This window comes from Myotis brandtii, unplaced genomic scaffold (genome assembly GCF_000412655.1).
Source record: "Myotis brandtii unplaced genomic scaffold, ASM41265v1 scaffold32, whole genome shotgun sequence".
Lineage (NCBI taxonomy): Eukaryota > Metazoa > Chordata > Mammalia > Chiroptera > Vespertilionidae > Myotis > Myotis brandtii.
This window is the reverse complement of record NW_005362269.1, coordinates 9,975,595-9,998,104: the sequence shown is the minus strand read 5'-3', so window position 1 is coordinate 9,998,104 and position 22,510 is coordinate 9,975,595. Positions and strand designations below refer to the sequence as shown.

The 22,510-nt window shown below is 36.6% G+C and overlaps 1 long non-coding RNA gene across 1 annotated transcript in view; it reads left to right on the top strand.

Annotated features, from left to right (window-relative positions):
• The window catches only part of LOC106726808, an 81,279-nt gene that overhangs the window by 37,657 nt on the left and 21,112 nt on the right, over positions 1-22,510 (top strand). Inside the window, exon 2 of the long non-coding RNA XR_001362912.1 lies at positions 22,022-22,104. This is a non-coding gene — a long non-coding RNA (uncharacterized LOC106726808). The remainder of the gene's footprint in view (positions 1-22,021; positions 22,105-22,510) is intronic.

The window sequence follows — 22,510 nt, the reverse complement described above, 5'->3', positions numbered from 1 at the left end:
TTCTAAATCTGAACCTGCAGTCCTAATATCCTTTTATCCCTAATTATAGTTTTGTGTGTAATACCTTATTTTGAATATCCCAATGGCCCAAAAAAATCACCACAGCAAAAGCAATTTAATTAGCATTTCTTCTGAAAGCTAAGATTATTCTAAAATCACTGACTTCTTGGTCACTAAAGCTAGAAATATTATCTTATTTTACTACCTCCTTATATTCTTTCTCCCTCATAAAATTGGCCACTAAATCTAGTTGATCCTTTCAATTTTGCATTTTTCCCCTTATAAAAACCTAAAGTATATCTTGATCATGGTCACTTAGAATATTACAATAGCATTCTCTATGATCTTATTCTCCTGTTATATCTCTATTTGACTTTTATACTCTTGTTAGTATTCCTTTGTAAAATCTGATTAATTTCTTCTATCTGACCAGAAATCTTTGTCTCACAGAAAGGAAAATCTAACTTTCATATGGTATTCTGACACTTTAACATTTGAACCTCCCCCATTGTCTACCATCATGCAGCACAGCAAACACAATTCCATCACTACCTACCAACATACCCTCCTCTTGGACTGTAGCCACTTCATATGTTTTGTTGTTCCTTGAAACCATCCTATTTCACGTGGACAACTTCACTTTACATGGGCAGAGCTTAGTATGTGTGTGTCTCTCCTGTCCATTAGAATCCCATTCATCCTTCATGTCTCTTACACTGTATCTTCCAGGAAGACCCTCAATCCAGCAATTTGGAATTCATTTTTGCCTTCTTTGAACTTCCATAGAACAATTAACAACTTTATTTTTATTTGATTTGTTATGCACACACATCTTTCCCTTCAAAAACTCCAGCCTTCTTAAGAGAAACAATCATATGCTCATCCTACTTCCTTACCTTAAATGCTTTTTGGAATAAGGTGCAGCACAAGCACATATATAAAGAAATAATCTTCACTTTCTTGTTAGGTCTGGAATGATGCCTCTCACACATAAGATATACAGTAGATATTTGCTCTTTGAATAAATGGATTAATGCATAGCAGACCGACTGAGCATGCTAGGGAGTGTTGGAAATGTTATCCTATCCATTACAATTAGAGGGAGATTATCATTAGCATTAATGTGTTATTACAAATACCATTCTTCATGATCAGGTAATGTCAACATTTATTTATGGTGCACCTGCACACATCACCCAAGGCCAAATTGTATTTTCATCCTATCATTCACCTGCTCAAAATTCAGTGTCTGCCAGGGTGTGTTAAAGATTGAATTTAAAGTTTTATGTTTTTGCATTTATGGCATTTTTATTATCCTGTGATCTTTATCCAATAAAGCGATACACATATCTGAATATGTGAATATTTTACTTCTTAGCATTTCCTATGATCCTCCCTCCCTCCTACTCACCCAGACTTCCCTCCCTGGTCCTTGTTGTTTATTTATTTTGTTCTATTCTTGGCTTTCCCTCATTTCTATCTGTTCCTTCTCCTTCCTATATTACCATTATCCCTCCCACTCCACATGTTATATATAACATTCTTCTTTCTTCTTTTTCTTTAACATTTCTTTTTTTAAAATATATTTTATTGATTTTTTACAGAGCAGAAGGGAGAGAGATAGAGAGTTAGAAACATCGATGAGAGAGAAACATCGATCAGCTGCCTCCTGCACATCTCCTACTGGGGATGTGCCCGCAACCCAGGTACGTGCCCTTGACCGGAATCGAACCCGGGGCCTTTCAGTCCGCAGGCCGACGCTCTATCCACTGAGCCAAACCGGTTTCGGCAACATTTCTTGTTGATTACTATGTACTGTATCTGGATCTGAGATTGCCACACACACCATGAAGTAATTATAGCACTTGAGTTCACAGTCTAGAGTGAGTCAGGTCAGTTGTTTTTTAATTGTTGTTGTTTTTGTTATTGTTGTACTGTGTATTTGTTTACTGTTCTCAGAATCATACTTATTTAGAATGTGGTACAACCTATCATCACCTTTACTCAGCTTTCACCTGACATGTGCAATAATGTCATCCTGTCCCTGCTTCGTTCGTGCCTTCTCTGGAATGGAGAAACCTTTCCTAAGCATCCTCACAGCTGGTGACAGCACCACTCCATTAGCCGCCCTGCATTTCATTTCTTTAGTTGGGAATCATTCTTGCAAAGCCAGCCTGCCGTGCATGTTCTTTAGTAGGTTTCTTGTGTATGCTTGTCATGTGTTGCTCAAGGTTATTCTGCAGTTTTTCTGAAAGTCCTCATTGCTTCTAGCATGGGCCCTCATGGGAGATTTGCTTAATCAATTAAATACTTAAGATTATTAAAAAGAACCAATCCAATGAAAAAGAAAGAAAATGCGCTTAGATTGTGTGTAAAAACAAAAAGTTACCTTAGGAATTTTGGTGATTTTTTGAAAGTAAAATCATGTGTAGTGAACTCTGGAAGTATAGCATCAGATGTCACCAGTGTTTAGCTCTGGGTATAGGATTTGGGTGACTCTTATTCTCTTCTTGGTACATTTCTATATGGCACAGTTATTTTTAAATACATGTACATTATTTTATTAAAATAAGTAAACTCACCTTAATAAATAATGTTTTATTTTGTGCTGAAATATGTATGCCAAAATAAAAATATTTCCGAATGGATTTTGAATTTCCAAAGCAAACCATGTATGTTTTGCCTTCTAGGAAATACTCTAGGTTATCGATACATATATAGAAGACAGATATATATGGTCACGTTGTAAAAGATATTTCATTCTATATTTCACCCTGTTCAAGGGCATTATTATTCACTGTTTAACAATAGAGGGCAGTAGAATAATGGTTCATAGACTTTATTTTAGACAAAGCTAACCAAATCCCTCATTCTAACATCAAGAAAAATGATCAAAATAGGTCTCACATTGATAAAAGAAGAAAAGTTAGTGTCATGATTTCTGCTTCTTATTTGCCAAAAAAAGAGGTTTATTCTGAGAGAGGAAAAGTCAGCCTGGAGGTTTTCAGAACCTGGCAGTCCTCTGACCTTGTATTCATTTCTTGGGCTTCAAAGTTTCCATCAGAAGATTAATAAGCAATGTTAATGTTTTTCATTGACCTTGTCACATAGGGTATGTCTGTTCACAAATAAATTTAGAGGAAAAGAAAAACAATCAATTTGATCTACTAAGTACTTAATGGTTTTTGACACAATAACACCTTATGTGACTGAATTAAACCTTTTGTGTTCACATGTGCTTAGTCATAGAGGTTAGGTAAAACTCAACTCCTGCGATGTCAGTGTCCTCAGACCTGACCTAGTGCTGCCAGGGAAATGCTGATGAAAGAGGCATCTACCAGTGCCTTAAGAGCTCTACTGGAGCCCAAGGCAAAGGAAAAGTTAGTACTGTGATTCTGCCTTTATTTAGAGTTTTTATGTTTTGTTCATCATGGATTTTTACATTAATTTTTATTTTAAAATTTCATTAAAATATTAGTTTTCTTTCTTTATTTATTTTTTGGCACTGGCTTAAATCTGTCCCTGAAGTGAATACCTCATTCTCTTCACCCTAATCCAGCTATGATAGTTACACAAACCAAAATATTGGTGAGTCACAGTAGCAGAAGAACAACTGGGTTGAGGTGGAATGATAGGGTCATAGAAGGTGGGGTGAATACTCAAACTGTCATCACTAGAGTGTCCTGCTGTGCTGAGTTCTTGATCTGATACATAGTGAAATATGTCTTAATAAATCATCCTTCAGGCCTATTTGGAATCCAGCTCTATCTCCTTCAGGAACAGGTATGAACTACTACCTTGATCATACATTTTTCTGTCTACATAGAGTATAGAATGCACTAATGTAATTTCTTATTTCAGAGAAAAAAGAACTAAAGGAGATCATATTGGATCTAAACATAATCCTCAATTCATATCTTCCTTTAGTCATCTTTTGCCCTTCTTGGAACCCGGTTCACCATCTCACATCATGTCTGTCCTAAGAAGAATGACATTAGTGCCAATAATACTGTACCTTCTGGGAAAACTCTAAACACTCTAACCTCAAGCAACCTGACTCTGTGTCATCTGCCTTTCTCATAAGTCTTATAAACAGAATAATAAGAAAGAAAGGGAGAAAGAAAGAAAATAGAAAATAGTTATTGGTTTAAAATAGATATACTTGGCCCTGGCTGGTGTGGCTCAGAGGTTGAGTGGGGACCCAGAAACCAAGAGGTTTGATTCCTGGTCAGGGCACATGTCCGGGCTCAATCCCCAGTGTGGGCCGTGCAGAAGGCAGCTGATCGATGATGTTCCTCTCTTATTGATGTTTCTATCTCCCTATCCCTCTCCCTTCCTCTCTCTCTGAAAATCAATAAAAACATATTAAACAAATAAAATAGACTTACTTGTCAGGAATGGCAATTGAGTGAATTCTAGCTTGGTAGCTCCTTCTGAGTTTAGATTGCACATCTTGGAAAAATTAGTTTTCAGTGAACTGACAACAGTGTAATTCTGTGCTTATATAACTTGTGCAATTGCTATGTCCTGTAATTGGAGAAATTATATTAAAGGCTCAGAAAAGTCCTGCAGATATTCCCAAATGGCCTAACCCAGCCTTTTCCAACCATGTTTGTCACTGAAACTTTTCTTTTAAAATATAACTCTAATATAAGTATTTAAGAATTAGAGTTCTGAGAAATGTCATTAGGGAAATGTTGGTCTTTTCGCAGAATATAGAGGTCTCAATTATATCTCAATACAGGATTTTGGGATGGTTCTTAATAATATTAGAAATAGTACTGATAATAATAATGAACAGAGTAACTGACATTTGTAAAGTACTGAGTTGTTATTTTCTGGGTTAGCTCCTTTAGAGAACAGACAGCTCTACCAACTTCCTCTCTCCTCCCCTCATATTATTCTCTTTCTTTGTGAAAGTGTTAACATTTTTTAACCAGTTAACTGCCATGTATCCAAAACAGGACGATATTGGAATTTCTTCCATATGCGCTGGAATATTTATGAATTTAAGTTACCATAATTTTCTTTACAAACCCAGAGATGTCACTAACAAGTCTGATTTTAAAATTGGGCGACCAGAGTTGATATGCGAGGTTTGTGGCTATAGACATGCATGGCATGTGGGGAAGGTCCGCCGCTTGCATCTATAGACACTTATGGCGTGTAAAGGGTTAAAATGTGCCTACCATAAGTTAGAAAATATTTGACTTATATACCAAGATACAGGTTTTCAAAGTATTTGTGATGGATGTCTGGTGCCTAAGTGGGTATTTCAAAATTAATAGGAACTACCTTCTTCATTACCTACATATATATTTCATTACCTACATATGCACCACTCCTTTAGTTCTGAACATTTATGTCTTCATATCACAGTTGATATCTTTCCAACTAGATGGATAGTTCCATGAAAGCAGGGTATTCCTATTTCAAATGCATTACATCATTGCTGCTGTATTTTCTGTGGTTCTTCTTAATACCTGATAGAGAATAGGCCTGCAGAATGTACTTACAAATAAAAAAAAAATTTTCTAGAAACTTGCTTCCTAAAATTGCAGTCATTGTGCTGTCTTTTAGAAGTTAATTTGCTTATTCATTAGATATCTGAGTTGCATTTATTCAAATAGAAACCTGTGGTGGAAAAGGTTGACTCAGTAAATCTTAAAGTTAGCTTTACATTTAGAAAAAGGAGTTTGCATAGGGAGAGATTGTCTACTATTACTTCACTTACCACAGAAAGAGACTGATTTATAACTGATAAATAAAACCTAAAGTCATACATGTTTTGCCACTTCAGAATCTTAGTCTGTACCCCACATTACAAGTGACTATGAAGGGGATACGCAGGCTCTGCCTCAACCATAATTTTTTTTTTCTGAATGAACAGGGAATGTGAGGCCATAATGTGATTGCCAGAATATTAATGTATATCTGTCAAAATTCAGTTGTAGGGTTGAAATATGATGGTAAAGATGATGGGACTTTTTAGTTGGTATGACCTTCTTGAAGCTTTATCTGTAAATACAAAATCTGGTCCAATGAAGGTGGTCACAAAGACTCTTTTTAAAAAAAAATCTTTATTGTTGAAAGAATTACATATGTCTCCTTTTTTTCCTAATTGACCCCTTCTAGCTTGCCCCTATCCCACACCCCAGGCCTTCACCACCCTATTGTCGTTATAAAGACTCTTGCCAATCAAGTGAAATAATGCTTTTGGGACTCTATATTTACAACTTTGGTGGCTCTCGAGTTGTCCCTTTTCAACTCATTATTGTCATTATCAAATGTCTATCACCTTTGGTGATATTCTCTCTTGGTTTGAGAAAGCATAAGCCTTGTGGGGTTGTAGAAAAGCTTTTTATCCCCTGATAAATGATCTCACCTAACTTAAGGTTAGCTTGGCTGTGTAAATAAACACACACACACACACGCACACACACTCACACATACACATGCCATCCTATATAATAAAAGGCTAATATGCAAATCGACCAAACGGCAGAAAGATCAGTCACTGTGACATGCAGTGACACCAGGGGGCAGACGCTCAATGCAGGAGCTGCCCCCTGGTGGTCAGTGCACTCCCACAGGGGGAGCGCTGCTCAGCCAGAAGCCCTGAACTGGGCTCACGACTGGCGAGTGCAGCGACGGTGGCGGGAGCCTCTCCTACCTCCGCAGCAGCACTGAGGATGTAGGACTGCCGGCTTAGGCCCCTCTCTGTGGAGAGCAGGCCTAAGCCCTCAGTCAGACATCCCCTGAGGTCTCCTGGACTGTGAGAGGGCACAGGCCAGGCTGAGGGACACCCCCTCCCCCCTGAGTGCACAAATCACGTGCACCGCGCCTCTAGTATGTATATATATCTGTAAAATAAAACGGCTTGTAATTCCACTCATTGTATGTTAACCTACTGTGAATATTATTTTCTTGAAAAGAATTCTTGTCCTATTTTCAAGAGGTAATTCAATTGTTTTAATTTATACCTTATTAAATTTTGCTAGAAAGGAGCAAGAGAAACATTAAAAGTATAAACTGACTCATAAATATATTGACCCAACATTTAACAACATTGACCTACTCACAGTGTATATTTAATTAAAATAGTATTAGAACAAAATTAACTTCAGAGACTAACCAAAGCCAATGGCTATAATAAATACAATTACCTGTTACTGTTGTTTTATATTATTGAAAGACTTTTATCAATGTCTTCTGGAAGATAATTACATTTCAAATGTAAAATATTTCCCCATGAGTATTTAATGTTTCCTTATTTTCAGAGTAAGAGTAGATTTTGTTTCTATGCTAATAGAATTATGTATAGGGCAGTGGTTCTAGGACCTATTTTTACCAATTATATCAATCCTGATAGAGAGTTTCACCTATGATCAGAGGATGTTTCTGGCCATGATCAAATTGGTGATTAACAAGTATCTCCTTCTATGGTTTGCTGGGCCAAGTGGACATTGCTAGTCATCCTCCATGTAAACTTAATTGGGTAGTATAGTTTATGATGACCACATTTGAGTTAATGGAACCACCATCCACTCACTTGTTCAGAACAAAACCTGTGGTTTATCTCTAACCACCCCCTTTCTCTAATTGCCCACACCCATTAGCAAGTCATGTCTACTTTACATCCAAAACCTATTCTGGATCTATTTTCTTCATCTCTTCTTCTACCATTCTAGTTATGTCACCATTATCTGGTGGAAATACTGAAACAACCTACTTTCCCCAGTTGATATTGCTGCTACTTTTTGTTGCCTCCTTTAGTTCATTGTCCACAAAGTTGGTTTCATGATTTATTAAAAATAGTAAAACAAAGCATATCACTTTCCTGGTTAAAATACTTCAAATGACTTCTTATTACAATTAGAATAAATTATTAGCTTATTACTGTGCCTACAAGGCTCTGCTATATTCCTTCTATGTATGCCTAAGCTCATCCCTTGTCATTGTACTCCTTTCTCCTTGCATTTAAAAAAATATTCCTTAAGCACACCAAGGTTATTTCTGCTTCAGGAATTTTGCATTTTACTGTTTTGTCTTCTTGGGATTCTCTGCTCCTATGTCTTTGCACAGGTACTATTAACTCATCATTTAGTTGTCATCTCAATCATCACCCCCTCAGAGGACTTTTCACCCTTGTATTAGTCACCTCTCTCCCATTAGCCTTTTTTAATTTCCCCATAGAATTTGCCACTATTTGAAATTACCTTATTTATGTATTTGTTTATTTTATTTCTTACCTTTAACTTATTCAAGCTCCAATAGACTTAAGAGCCCCATGGGGTGGTGGCCTTCTCTGCCTTGCACATTACAGTAGTGTATGACTTGGAGTATGTGCTCAGTAATAATTACTGAATGAATAAACCAGAGTTGGGATGAAAATTAGAGAAACCAGCATAAAAAACTGACTTAAGTCCATTTCTTAGTATTTGTACAACTTTTGTACATCTATATCTATTGCACTTAGAAACTCAGGGAGTAGAGTTTAATTTTCTTCACTTAAAAATTAAAATTACTACTTTGGATGTGTGTGTGTGTGTGTGTGTGTGTGTGTGTGTGTGTGTGTGTGTGTGTGTACTTTCTAGGGTAGAGAAATTCAACCCTAGTTGCACATTGGCAGTATCCAGGGAGCTTTGACATAGTAACAGTGTGTCTGGGTATCATCTCCATAAATTCTTAACATTTTTGTTTTCTTGTTTTGGTTGGAGTCTAGACATAGTTAAATTTTAAAAAGCTCCCTATGGGTTTTCATATTCTATTAAGATTGAGAAAAACTGTTTTAGGGAAAAACTATTTTCATTTGGCTTTGCAATCCTTAAAACTTTCTCAATGTTGCTAAATTATATTTTTGTATGGCTTATATTGTCAGGGAAATGGTAGAGAGAAATCTCTATATATGACATGCTTATTTCAAACCCCAAATCTATAAACCATGATCCAAATTTAGTCCCCAAGGGTGGACGTGAGAGTAGTCTTTTAGTGCATTTGTTTCAATCATTAATACTATATATTAGCATGACAAGATATTGGAACAGAAGTTTCACACAAAATAAACCTTGATTTGACTATGTTGAACAGTCATGTATAAAAGTGGTATTTCCATTTCACAGTTGAGAAACTGAACAGAAAGGATATTGACTACTGGCTAAAATTCATCTGTTTAGACCCCACTAGGATTCACTAGATATGCTTCAAGATCGACTTTGCTGGAAAGGAACCAGCTTCATATTGACATAAGCCAATAGGAGAAGCTGATCTTGAGAGCAAATGCAAAATGTTAATTAGTAAGGCAGATGGGTAACACAGAAATTAAATGTCACAAAGCAAAACTTTCTAAGTTTAGAGACAGAAGCATTTACATTTAATATGAGTTCTGCTTCTGCTTCTTAAATACTTCCCCTAATCACTTGTGTCTAAATACCTGATTGCACTTGACTTTTCAGTGCACCTTGGCTGATTAGCAAACTGGCTTCATCAGGAAGAAAATGTGTATGCTTTTCAGAAGAGAGGAGTTGCAAGAGTCTCCAAGAAAAAGAAAATATTGTGGTTGTGTTAATTTTCATGACAAGGGTGAATGAGAAACATTGTGGACACAAAATGATCAAATTGCATTTAGGATTTAGTCACCTCCATCCTGCCATATTCCGCTGGGATTCCCAAGGTGTATCACTGATCTTTTCAATCTATTCTATTGGGATTCTGGTCATCTATGGAAAAATACATAGAATGTAGCTCTCTACTGAGGCAGCAGGAATTCTAATCCAATTCAAGGTAGACCAAGTTCCTGAAACTGCAGAGAAGGAGAGCACCATTCAGGAGGAGGACAATAAATCTCCCTCAAGACTCACCAACCAATTTTCCAAAGTTCAATAGGCCTCTTATTGTGTTTTAAATAAGCTCTGCTATTTTATTACTCTTAATTATCAATATGAATTAAAATTTATTTAAAAAGTCACAGAGAGTGCTCTGGAATAGAAGCAAATATTGAAGTTTAATAGGCTGTGAGTTTCTTTATGCACAAAAAATATTGATTTATTACTTCTTTAAAAATACAAGCATTGCTTAGCACATAGTTCAGAAATATATTTTCAAATATTTTACGTGGCTTAACTATGTTGTTTGGCAAACATTCAGGGGCATTGTATAGATGGAATATTGTAGAGAACTCTCAGAGGGTATATTTACATATGGGAATTGATATCCCTACACACATACACACGTACACACCATGATACCACAGGAAGTTTCCTATTACCTTCAATGTTCAAGAGAGTTGATTTTGTTGGTAGTGTTTCTTCCCCCATGCATTAGCAATAAAGTGATCCTCTTTTCTTCATTAGGTGGAGGAATAATCTGACAAATAGGAGTGAGTGCACCAGGAATATTATGACAAAAGAACGTAGCCAGCCTTAAATTTGACTTTATGGTCAATTCACAAACAGCTATTATTTTCCAGTAGTCAACAGCCAGATTGGCATGCAGGGTGGGCCCCCTAACATTTATTTCACTAAACATCAGTTTTCCCTTTTTTGTAGAATATTGCAAATTGCTTCATTAAAAATTCCACTAGCCATATGCATCTAACATATTTCTTATTATACTGTAAACTTATTTGCCTTTCCTATTTATATTACCAGTGTCCTGAGTTCAACAACTTAATTTGATTTAATTTTCAATTCTCAATATGTATTATAAACTAGAGGCCTGGTGCACAAAATTCGTGCATGAGTAGGGTCCCTAGGCCTGGCTGGCAAACAGGGCCAATTGGGGCTCTCTGGCTGCCAGTTGGGGCCTTCCTTCGTTCTGCACTGCCCCCTGGTGGTTAGTGCATGTCATAGCGAATGATCGAACTCCCAGTCTCCTGGTTGAACTTCCGAGGGGATACTTTGCATATTAGCCTTAAAAAATATATATAGATATTACCTGAAGCATGTACAATATAGGTTTACCATTGTAAAACCTGTCTAGTCAGTATTTGAAATTACAAGAAAAATAAACTATGGATGATTTAGTAGAAAATAAGTTTATTGAAGAATATCAGTAAGTGACAAGCAAGATATCCAATTATAACTTCCTTTTTTTGCTGCATAGCTTCATTATGTTAATCTATGGGGGGCTTTTAAACAAAGTACCTATGCTCAACCAGACAAGAGATGGGCATGTATCCCAAACCCAGGTTTTCCTCCTGGAAATTGAGTCTTGAGCAATTCATGGAAAGATGGCCTAAAATGATTATCCAATTGTTTCTGCTCCATAGATAGATTCCCAAAGTTTTTTAGTGCCTGCCACTTATGAAGTTTTGTGTGTGTGTTTATAATTTATTGCATAAGTGTACTTTACCTAGCCAGAGAAACTTTCTACTTTCTTGTTATCCAGTAACTCTACTGTAGTTTTTCTCTCCAACTGTCTACATTTTTAAATCCCTTTGCCTCAAAACAAACAAAAATATTTATTAAACAAATGAATACATTGATTACTTCTGCAAGATCATACAGAACATTGTCATTCGGTCAGGTGATCTATTTGTGACAAAAAAATCTTTTTGTTTTGGTAATTTGTGAATCTGGCTGATCTGATATTGATTTCTTATGTTAGTTGATGTTGAACTTTAATTTCCAGGAAAATTACTACATGTGCTACTGAATGGTACTCTTGCTAATTAAGGCCAAGACTGTTTTTGAACAAGTGTATGATATATGATAAGCTTGGTGAGTCATTTAAAAAAAGTCAGCAGCTGAGAGTGAAACCAAAGTCTGATATAGTAAGGTCAAGTCTCCACATTCAAGGCAAAGTGGAAGATGATTGCAATGATTTATATGGTTTGCATAGAACTTATTTTTTAATTATAGTATTTGTGATTTGTTTTCTCTGCCTTAATGTGCTATAAGGGATATAATAAGGCTTATGTCACTATCGTTCTCCAATTGTAAAGGTAGAGAGTTAGATGAACTCATAAGCAAAAGAAATTTTCATTTTTCCAAAATGATAGAGTTAGCTATACTTTAATGTTATAATTTTCTTTTTTTAAAATTTATGTTTATTGTTGAAAGTATTACAAATGTCCCACTTTTTTCCCCATTGACTCCTTCTGCCCCCTTCCCCTCAAGGCCCTCACCACACCATTGTCTGTGTTCATGGATTATACTTATATGCATATAAGTTCTTTGGTTAATCTCTTTCCACCTACTCACCAACCCACCCCCGCTTTCCCTCTGCAGTTCATCAGACTGCCCCATATTTCTATGTCTCTGAATCTATTTTGTTCATCAGTTTATTTTGTTCCCTAGATTCTGCATATAAGTGAGATCATGTGACACTTGTCTTTCTCTGACTGGCTTATTTCACTTAGCATAACAAGTTTCCTGCCTTACCTAATCTTATTGCTCCATGACTATGCATGGGTAGTTTCATGTATATAGTGTCTCCAAGAATCCAGTGTCATGGAGTAGCCTATAGAGAACATTGGCTGGTTTTGCAATGCCTTTTACACTTGCCTATACTGTTCAATTTACATTCCCTTCAAAGTAGGGGCAATTGTAGTCATCATACAACTGAGCCCACCTGTCCTATGCTGTTATGATTTTTTTATGGCTTCCTTGGCTGCTGAGGCTGGAATATGCCAGGTTCATTTGTTTCTAGGAAGTTCTCAAGTCTTTTTTTTTCTCTCACGCTTGGGAGTTCTTGTTCCTAGCCTAGATGGTGTGTCTGATTCGTTTGCCCTAAAGCCAAGCATGATATATTGCGTTACCTATCAACGCAATTATACAGTGTTTAAAATCTTCCAAAAATATCTTTAAAATATACATGAGAACTATAAATAGGCCACTTAAAAGCCCATTTTTTAAAGATGAGCCATTATTTAGTCAATTTGTTAAGGCACAAATTCCATTATGTGGTTGATGGATTGTCGGTGATTATTTGGCTTTCCTTCATCTGTCCAAGATACGTGAAGAAGTTAAATATGATCGTGTTGCTTCTTAAAATTCTTCATTTTAACTGAGAATATTTATAAATGTACCAAACTGTAAGGTTATTTTCAGATTGCTGCAAGTCCATGTCACTTTTGTTTCCATATGTCATAAAACGTTATTGGATTGAATGTGGATACTTATGGTCTTAAGCCACATAGTAGCAATATCTTCAGTATTCTTTTTGAGCACTGGTTAAAACAACAATGGAATTAATGAGCTATTCATAAATTAAACATTCATTGTGCACTGTATAATTTTTTGTTGATGAGAATATGAGACAGCTGTATAAAGAACTAATTAATCATCTGCTGAATTTAATCCATCTGTACTTGAATGCTTTAATTCAGAATTCCCCCTCTCCCCCAATTCTTTTGCCTAGAGAGTAAAGTATATTTCCAAAATACTTGTATTGCAGAGGACATCTGCCTATTTATATTTTTAATAGAGTAACTTCCCAAATATATTTTCAAAGTTCTGATGAAGTTTTCACCTCTGGTTGTCTTTCTTTTTGTAACTAAAGTATATTTTAGATTTGTTTAAAAATATATTGAGTACAGGTTTACTGAAGAAACACAGAGGAATACATATAAAATACAGAGGAATCACAGTAAATTTGCTCAACTGAAAAGAAAATAAGTGGGTGAAAATAGTAGATAGGAAGATGAGGTGAAAAAGAGAATATTTTTGTTTGGTGTGTTTGTGCTTTAATAGTAACTTACAAAGGTGAAAGATCATACAGTTTGAAATACTTGCCTCACTTATTTTCCCATAAAACTGAGATGTGTCTGTTTGTAAATTCTTTAAGTATGATGAGGGAGGGGCATGTCTGCTTACCTGGTTTCTCTTTATTTTCCACTTTTCTTAAGGAGACAGATAAAACTATTTAATGCATGACTGTTTCAATATCTGATTTTAGAATCTTTCAGGAAGTTTGAAGCAAAACATACATGGAAGGAATAAGCTGTGCTAGAACATTTACATATATGAAGATTCAGTATTGCTGATGGCAATGGTATATTGTATACTTTTCAACACAGAGAAAAAGATATACTAGTTTCCATATATCTCCATCTGGTGATCTCTGTACCTAATTATCTATTAACAATTCCTTGTCTCTCCTAGATCTTAATCTCTCCTTCTGCCAATGTCTTGCTAAAAGAATAATATAAATATGCTCAAACATGTATTAACTTAAACAAATATAAAGTCATAGTTCTATTCATATTTAATTTTCCCAATATAATACCCCTATTAAACCACCAGAATCTTTCATTGTTCCCTTTCTAGGGTCATGTTTCTTCCAAGAATGTCTCTATTTGTTCACCTTTTATTCACCAAACACTCAACACAGGGCAATTTGTCTTCTGCACTCACCACTCCATTGAAACTGATCTCAACAAAATTATGAACAATTTTCTAGATGTTAAGTGTCATGACCACTTTTCAGGCCTTATTGTACTTGACTTCTCTACACTTTTTGTCACTTTTTTTGAGAACAACTAGTTCCTCCTTGAAACATGTTCTTCTCTTGTCTCCTGTGATCATATGAATGATGGTATTGCCCTAAGCCTGTCTTTTTTTTTTTTTTTTTGCACTTTCTAAGAAAACTCCTTTGCTCTCAGGGTCTCAAACTGCAAAGATATGCTGATGATTCACATATCTTTCTTTTTGTTGCTGTTGTTAATCCTCTCGACCAAGGGTATTTTTCCATTGATTTTTAGAGAGAGAGAGAGTGGGAAGGAGAGGGAGAGACAGAGAGAAACATTGATATGAGAGAGATGCATCAATTGGTTGCCTCCTGCACGAACCCTTACCAGGGCTGGGGAACCTGTAACCAAGGTACATGCTGTTGACTGGAATCGAACCCAGAACCCTTCAGTCCACAGGCTGACTCTCTATCCACTGAGCCAAACCAGCTAGGGCAATTTACAAATCTTTATTTCCAGAACTCTGGAGCCAAATACCTAGTATTTATTCTTGGATATTTTACTACATCATTAATCTTCTGTTACTCCCCCTCCCCCAACCAGCTGCTCTTTCCATGTTTTCTCTCTTAATGAGACTCTCCTATGCATGCAGTTGCCGAATGTATCTTTGTCCACTTATGAGAACTTCTAGACATCCCTTTGGTCTTATATGCTACCTCCTCTCGGAAGCTTCATAGAGCTCCTGGATTTGAGTTCTGAGCCCTCCTCTATGCTCCTGTGTCCCCACAGAAACACTTGATGTCTATTCCCCTTTATCAGGAAGCATGTTCTGTCTCCCTCACTAAACATAAAACTATGTGAGGGTCAGGACATTTTGGTGTTGTTCACAGACTTATACTACTTGTGATAGCACAAGTCCCTAGCACATAGTAGACTTCAAATATTTCCTCAATGAATGCATAGAAGAGAAGATAGGATGTAGACCCTTTGTGGCAAAACCCAAAAGAAAACCAGTGTTATCAATAGCAACGGGTCTCATGATATGTAGTAGGTTGATTTCAGACCCTACCAATATGCGTGTTATAAAGTGTCATTGTATTTGCCAGATATTTATATTGCATGCAACTGAAACACAAATAAAAGAGACTAACACTGAATTCAAACTGGCTTAAACAAAATTGGGAGATTTATTGCTTCAAGTCACTGAACAAGTCTGGGTCATTCAGTAGTAACTGAAATTAGTGATATCAAGAATAATTTCTCGGGTCCCAGGAATTGTGGGAATTGGTGAGATCATACAGGGGTGGGGGACATCCAGGCCGTGGACTGTATTGGCCCTGCCAAGGCATTAGGGAAAAAAGGTTCCTCACCCCTGTTTCAAAGGAACAGTACGCAACTTTGAAGGTGCTTGGACAGCTGGCTGTGTGCACTGAGACATACACAAAGTTCTCCTCCCATGCGGTTCAAGGAAGCCGAAAAATATCAGAGGATTCTAAACGTTTCCTTCGGCAGAGACAGTTCTTCATCAGTCAGATCTCTTGTGGACCACCCATGTCACAGCCAAGATCTGCTCTTCCTGAGACACAGATGAAAAGATGCTTCCCTTTTAGGAGCTTCTATCCGGAGGGATTTACACTCTGGAGAAACTCTTGCATCATTGCACCAGAAGACATGAAAAATGTCTGCAGCCGCATTGTTTAAAAGAGCAATATCTAAACACCAACCAAATGTCCCCCAAATGGAGAATGTGTAATAAATTGATGTATATCCTGATACAGCACTGGGATAGAACAAACTCTGAGTACATGTATCAAGACAAAGAAATTGTAACAAGTGTTTTGCTTGATAAAATGAAGTCACAATAGGACATAGTGTCTACCACCATTTATATAAAGTTTAAAAATAAAACTAAAAGTTATTTCATAAAAAAAAAGAATAATTTCTCTCTCCATCTTTGGGCTCTGATTTTATTTTTTATAATATACTAGAAGCCCGGTGCACAAAAATTTGGGCACTTGGGGGAGGGGGGTCCCTCAGCCTGGCCTGCACCCATTTGCAGTCCAGGACCCCTTGGGGGATGTCCACTTGTCGACTTAGGCCCACTCCCCGGGGGATCAGGCCTAAGCTTGCAGTCAGACATCCTTCTGGCAGCCAGGGAGCCCTTGGGGGATGTCCGACTAAAGGCTTATGCCCCCAAGGGAGCTGTGATGAGGAAGCTGGGGTGACAGAGGAGCCACACTGTCCCACCCCGCCACCCCGGGTCGGGTTGCACACGGGATGCCTGCGGCCCCGGGTTGCAGATAGCAGGCCCAGATGGCGGCAGGGCAGGCGGGATGGCACTGTCCCGCCCCACCGCCCTGGGTCGCAAATAGCAGGCTTGGATGGCAGTGGGGCAGGCGGGATGGCGCTGACCCGTCCTGCCTGCAGTATGCAAATTAGCTGCCATCTTTGTTGGCGGTTAATTTGCATATCACGCTGATTAGCCAATGGGAGGCATAGTGAAGGTATGGTCAATTACCATGTTTCTCTATTATTAGATAGGATTTTTATTGATTTCAGAGAGGAAGGGAAAGGGAGAGAGATAGAAACATCAGTGATTAGAGAAAATCATCAATCAGCTGCCTCCAGCTGGGCATATGCTCCAACTGGGAATCCAACCATGACTTCCTGGTTCATAGATCAATGCTCAACCACTGAGCCACTGCGGCCAGGCCAGCTCTGCTTTTCTTGTGTGTGTGTGTGTGTGTGTGTGTGTGTGTGTGTGTGTGTGTGTTATGTGTGTTGGCTTCACTCTCAGACAAACCATTCTCCAAGCTCTTAGTCTAGCCTCACCTCTCTTCTTTATGCCCACAAATGTCCTGGAATTGAGCTTCATTAGTCTGGGTTGGATTATGTTTCTATGCCCAAACTAATCACGTATACAAGGGGGTCGGTGCTCTGATTTACAGGCCATGGTCACATACCATCCCCTTGGACAAGAGGTACTGTCAGATAAATTACATGAACTGTGGGTGGGAGAGATGGTTTCCAAATATACTGTGTTCTCTTACCAATCACAGTGGGAATGGATTCTGTGCAGGCAGAATTGGTAAATCAGACCTGTGTAGAGGGAAGCATCAGCCATCCTCTTGATTGGAATACCCTGTATGAGGAGCGAATTTTAATATCTTCTAAAGCTGGTGCTCCCTTTTTGTATAAACAAATAAAATATAAACTGTTGGATGTTTAATGATTTTCCCAATGTGTATAACTTTATATCCCGATCCCAGTAAATTCATTATTTCAATGAGGATTTGGCATCTATAATTTCTATCTGAATGATTTAAAGAACAAAGTCTAGCCTTTGTTTCTTTGTTATTAATTAAAAGGTAAAAAGTAAAATTTTAATAACTTTTCCAGCTTGCTGTGGACTGTACCCCTTGAATTCTTCTCCCTTCTCCCAGGGTTTTTCAATTGAGTAGTTATATATCTATAAAAATAATTACTGCAGTTACATAGCTACATGCTGAAAGCATAGTGTTACCTGCAGGTCCACTGAGTAATCATTTCTGAAAGCTGCAAAGCACATAAAGTGAATTTTCCTCTTGGGTGTGGGGTGTCTACATATGTAGCTTAGGAAATGCAAAGCCAGCTACAAGGTATTTCTCCTTCCTCATAGCAAAAGCAATTAGTATGCTAAGAAGCACATGTCCTTCTAGGTCATTTCAGTTGCAAAATTTTGCATGAAAAGCTGTCTTTTAAAGATAAACAGGGCTTTCTTGTGAAAAGAGACAGCAACAAATCACTTTCGTTTCTGATATAAACACAGACTTGGAAGTTATAAAAGCAACACAATTCATAACATCTCTGAATCCATTGGATGTCATTTGTACTGAGATATATTTTTTCAAGTAACTATAAATTGATATCCATCTTAGAAGATGTGATTGTGAAACACCATTGTAAAAATGCAACATATTTAGGCTACAATTATGTAGGACACCTGGGTTAATGAATATGCTGGCAAAGCCGGCAAAGCATGCTGTTTAGAAAAAGAATAGATACCTTTATTGTTTTGTCTCTTCATGATTTCCAAGAAAAGGCAAGGCCAAATCAATTTATTGCTGTGCTTTTATTATAAAGACACATAGAAAGCCAAGTAGCAAGGCCTTGGCACCTTAACACTTATTCTGGATCTTAGACGTTCCAGCGGGCGTAGATGGTCTCATGGAGAAGCGGAACCTACCCTCAGCAGTATTCTAAGAATTAGGTCTGAACGCCCGTAGCCTGTTTCTTCCTGTGCACCTGCACTTCATATTTCCCAGAGAGAGAGGATCTGGGTAATGGGCCACTTCGGAGAGCAATGACTTTCCTCTTGTCCATTCTTCTCAAAGTGACTTTGGCTTAGGCAGTCTTCACTGGTTTCACCAAAGAACGTAGGGGTGTTTTATTGATGCTGTGCATGTGACATGAGCAAATTCAGGAGGAATCACTTGGAACTGCTTTCTTGCAAGAAGCAAACTGTGCAAAGTTTTAAGCTCTGGCATAAAACTGAACTTCTCTCAAAATTACTCAACTCTTTTACAAAATGGCAGTTCACTAAGATGTGATTGGGAAACGCCATTTTAAAAGTGCAACATTTAAACAGTCATTAGGGTAGGCTAGGTTATGTTGTGGCAAGAAATAATACCCACATTTTAGTGGCTTAATGCAACAGAGTTAGTTCTTGCTCATCTAATCTGATGTGAATTGGTGATGACTCCACATGAAGCCAGCATGAGTCAATCTTGTAGCTTCCGGGGAAAGAAAGAGCTTAGCAAACTCTTCACACCCATTCTTAAGTATTTGGAGCAGCACCCATCAATTCCATACATGGTTCCTTGTCCAGAGCTGGTCACACAGCCCTGCTTCCTTCAGGTGCATTGGGAATTGGGGGGAAGCATATCCAGTGAGTATGCAGTTTTTCTGTCAGTTTACTTATCTGTAAAATGGGCACGCTCACAATAATGCAGAGGATTATTACAAATTAGTGCTATGTAGTAATTTAGGACCACTGTAAAACAAATGAAATCATAAATCTACTTTGCTTAGCATATGTTTGTCATATAGCAAGTACTAAGGAGGTAATAGCCTCATTGTTTCTGTCCTCTCAGAAAAAGGAACTATAGGTAGGCAGGTACTTAGAGTTTCATAGATTCTTTCTATAGTTCTATATGATAGCTTTTAAGATCACTTCAAAAGATTGTCCTGAACTTCAGATACTTTTTTTCTTTCCCTTTTTTCCCCTGGTGATTCAACTGTAATCCCATTGAGTGGGATTTCGACAATAGCTTGAAACATTTCAGCATTTGATTCTGTCACAATAACACAGGATATTTTTAATTCAATATGGAGTTTAGTTCTGCAGGTTCCCGTGTGTTAAGATCAGCTTTAGCTATTGGGGGTCAGGGTACATTTAATCAAAGTTCCATGCTCTTTCCATAGTTTTAAGGGGGCTCTATTCAAATCTATTCAGGACAACATGTTTATTTTGTGATAATAATTGTATTATAAGAGCTACAAGAATGACTCAGATACATCTTAGGCTTCAAAAGCTTAAACTACTGATGAATAGGTAGAGCAAACATATGCATAATCATAACACATGTAAATTGACCTCTAGGTGTCAGCAGGAAGATATTATAACCAGTCAGGCAGCCAGGAAGGCAACCTGAAAGGTTTTGAGATAACGTCAGTGGGCATGGAGGATTTGAGAACACGGATATGAGAAAAAAGGCAAAATAGAGCGAAAGGAAAACATGAGCAAGAACAGAGCAGGCCCTAATCTATAAGCAAAGAATGTTCTGAAGAACAATTTTTAAAAATCAAGCTCATGGAATAGGGAGCATTAAAGGCTATAATCATGATTTTTCTGTCAGTTTTCTTAATGTTAAATGGGAAATAAATAATTCTTAACCTGCTAAGTAAAGTGGATCTGCCGAAGGTTTATTTGTTTTTTCTACATTATAACCAGGTTTCACCTACATAAAATTTGTCATATATTCTCTAGTCACTAGAAGATTTTTCCTGCATTGGGCATCTGTTCCAATATAAAAATATGAAACTTTTTATCTTTAAAAACCTGTTTGACCTTGTGCTACCACCTTTCTTCTAAAATACTTTTTCAATTAAATTTCAATCCTTTCTAAACCCGATAAAAGAGATGAAACAATGTTCAATATAGATGGTAATAGCTGATATGTATATAAGTTAATGGAATTGATCTTCACTTTCCATTCTTAGACTTTTGGAAGTTTTGAAGGTGTGAGAAAAATATAAAATGGAGAAGGATTTAAACAATTTGTCAAGGTTTTCCAAGTAGAAGTTAAAGCTCTTTAAATAAATGAATTGAAGGCTTGATTCTTTTGCATGTATAAGTACATTTCCAAGAAGATTGCTTTACTTATTGGAAATATCTGATAGAACTATGTGGTTAGTACATTCAGTCTTTGTATTCAGAAAAATAAGAAGATTAATGGAACATGACAATAGTTTGAAATTATATTTGAATGATGAAGTTGATATGATTAAATTTTAAAGAGGAATATTATTAGAAACATTTTTGTTAGAACTGGAGAAATGATAATATAGAAAGAACACTTTTCAAAATAACTATTTAATTACAAATATGCATATATATAAATTTTATTTATATAAATATAATTAAGTACTTAATTATAAATGTGCTCTTCTTTGTCATCAAGCCACTGGGAAGATACCAGTTATAAATTTAAATAGTATTTAGCTTTTTAAAATAGTTCTAGTTGAATAAATTTTTTAATTAACTTCTGACAGCAGTATCCTGCAACAAACAATAGAGCTTGTGTTTTAAAATAAGTAATAACATAAATTATAAAAAGAAGTCTTGTTATATTTGCATCTGCCAAAAAACAGAGCAACATAGGGTAAATATTGTTTTTTTTAAAATCTGTTTACTTGTTCATAGGTGCCTGGAGTGAGTAAGTGCTCAGATGAAAACATTATACCTAAATGTGTCAGGCTTCACACATTGATATGATGCTGTAGGAACATAAGCAAATATAATGAGGATTTTTTTCCTCTCATTTTTTGTAGTGAAATATTTTCTGCTGTTCATTGGCAGTGGCCTATAACAAACTTGTGTTTTTGGCTTCATTGCAGTTCAAAACTAGAACTAGTGATTTCTTTGGTGCCAGGTAAAGCCATCTTCCTTAGAAACATCATTCTCTTGCCATTTTTTGCAAAAGTATGTCAGAGAATTGAAAAGATTCTCAGCTTTCCTGGATATGCAAAAGAATTTCTACTATTTTGAGCTAAACAACATGAAGTTCAATTTGTACTCAGTGTAAATGCAAAACTAAAGATGGTGTTATTGATAGATATCAACTGGCTATATATTACTAGGGAATATCTATGGAATGTTTTATTATGATTGACTTCATGATCATAATTTATAAAACTCTTTACCAAATTTAGGGTATATTTACAATCTGAGATGTATTATATTAATAATTGTCAACCTGAGATCAATGCAAACATTATTTTTTTTCTAAAAGCGATTGTGTAATGAGAAAGGGTATTTCTATCTTTTTGTTTGTTTGTTTGGTTCTATAGTGAGGAAATCCAAGCTTCTCAGAATAGAGACGTGACTTCCCAGAATGGAGCTTTGGAGATAGAGGAAGCCTGAAGAATAAAAGGTAATTGCAAGGGGATGCCCTCAAAGCTATGAACTATTTGGTGAGTTTAAGATGTATAGTTTCAAAGCCAGGATAAAAAAAAATAGAATAAGGACCCACAATTTCCAAGTCTTTCTCCAAGGTCATCTTCCAAGGCTTACATCTTTTTGTATCATGTTTGATAATATTTTTAATAATAACAGCCACATAAAGTATGTTTTACCTACCTGATTTCTGATTCTTGAAACAATATATATTAAGTTGAATAATAATTCCTCCATTATTTTCATGCATAATCAGTTCTTTTTCTAGAAACTGTTTTCTATCATTGAGTTGTAGGTCAGTTCTTCCTCAGTGTCATACAGTTTCAATTACCATCACCCTATATAATAAAAGAAAGATGTGCAAATTAATCGTCCCTCCATTA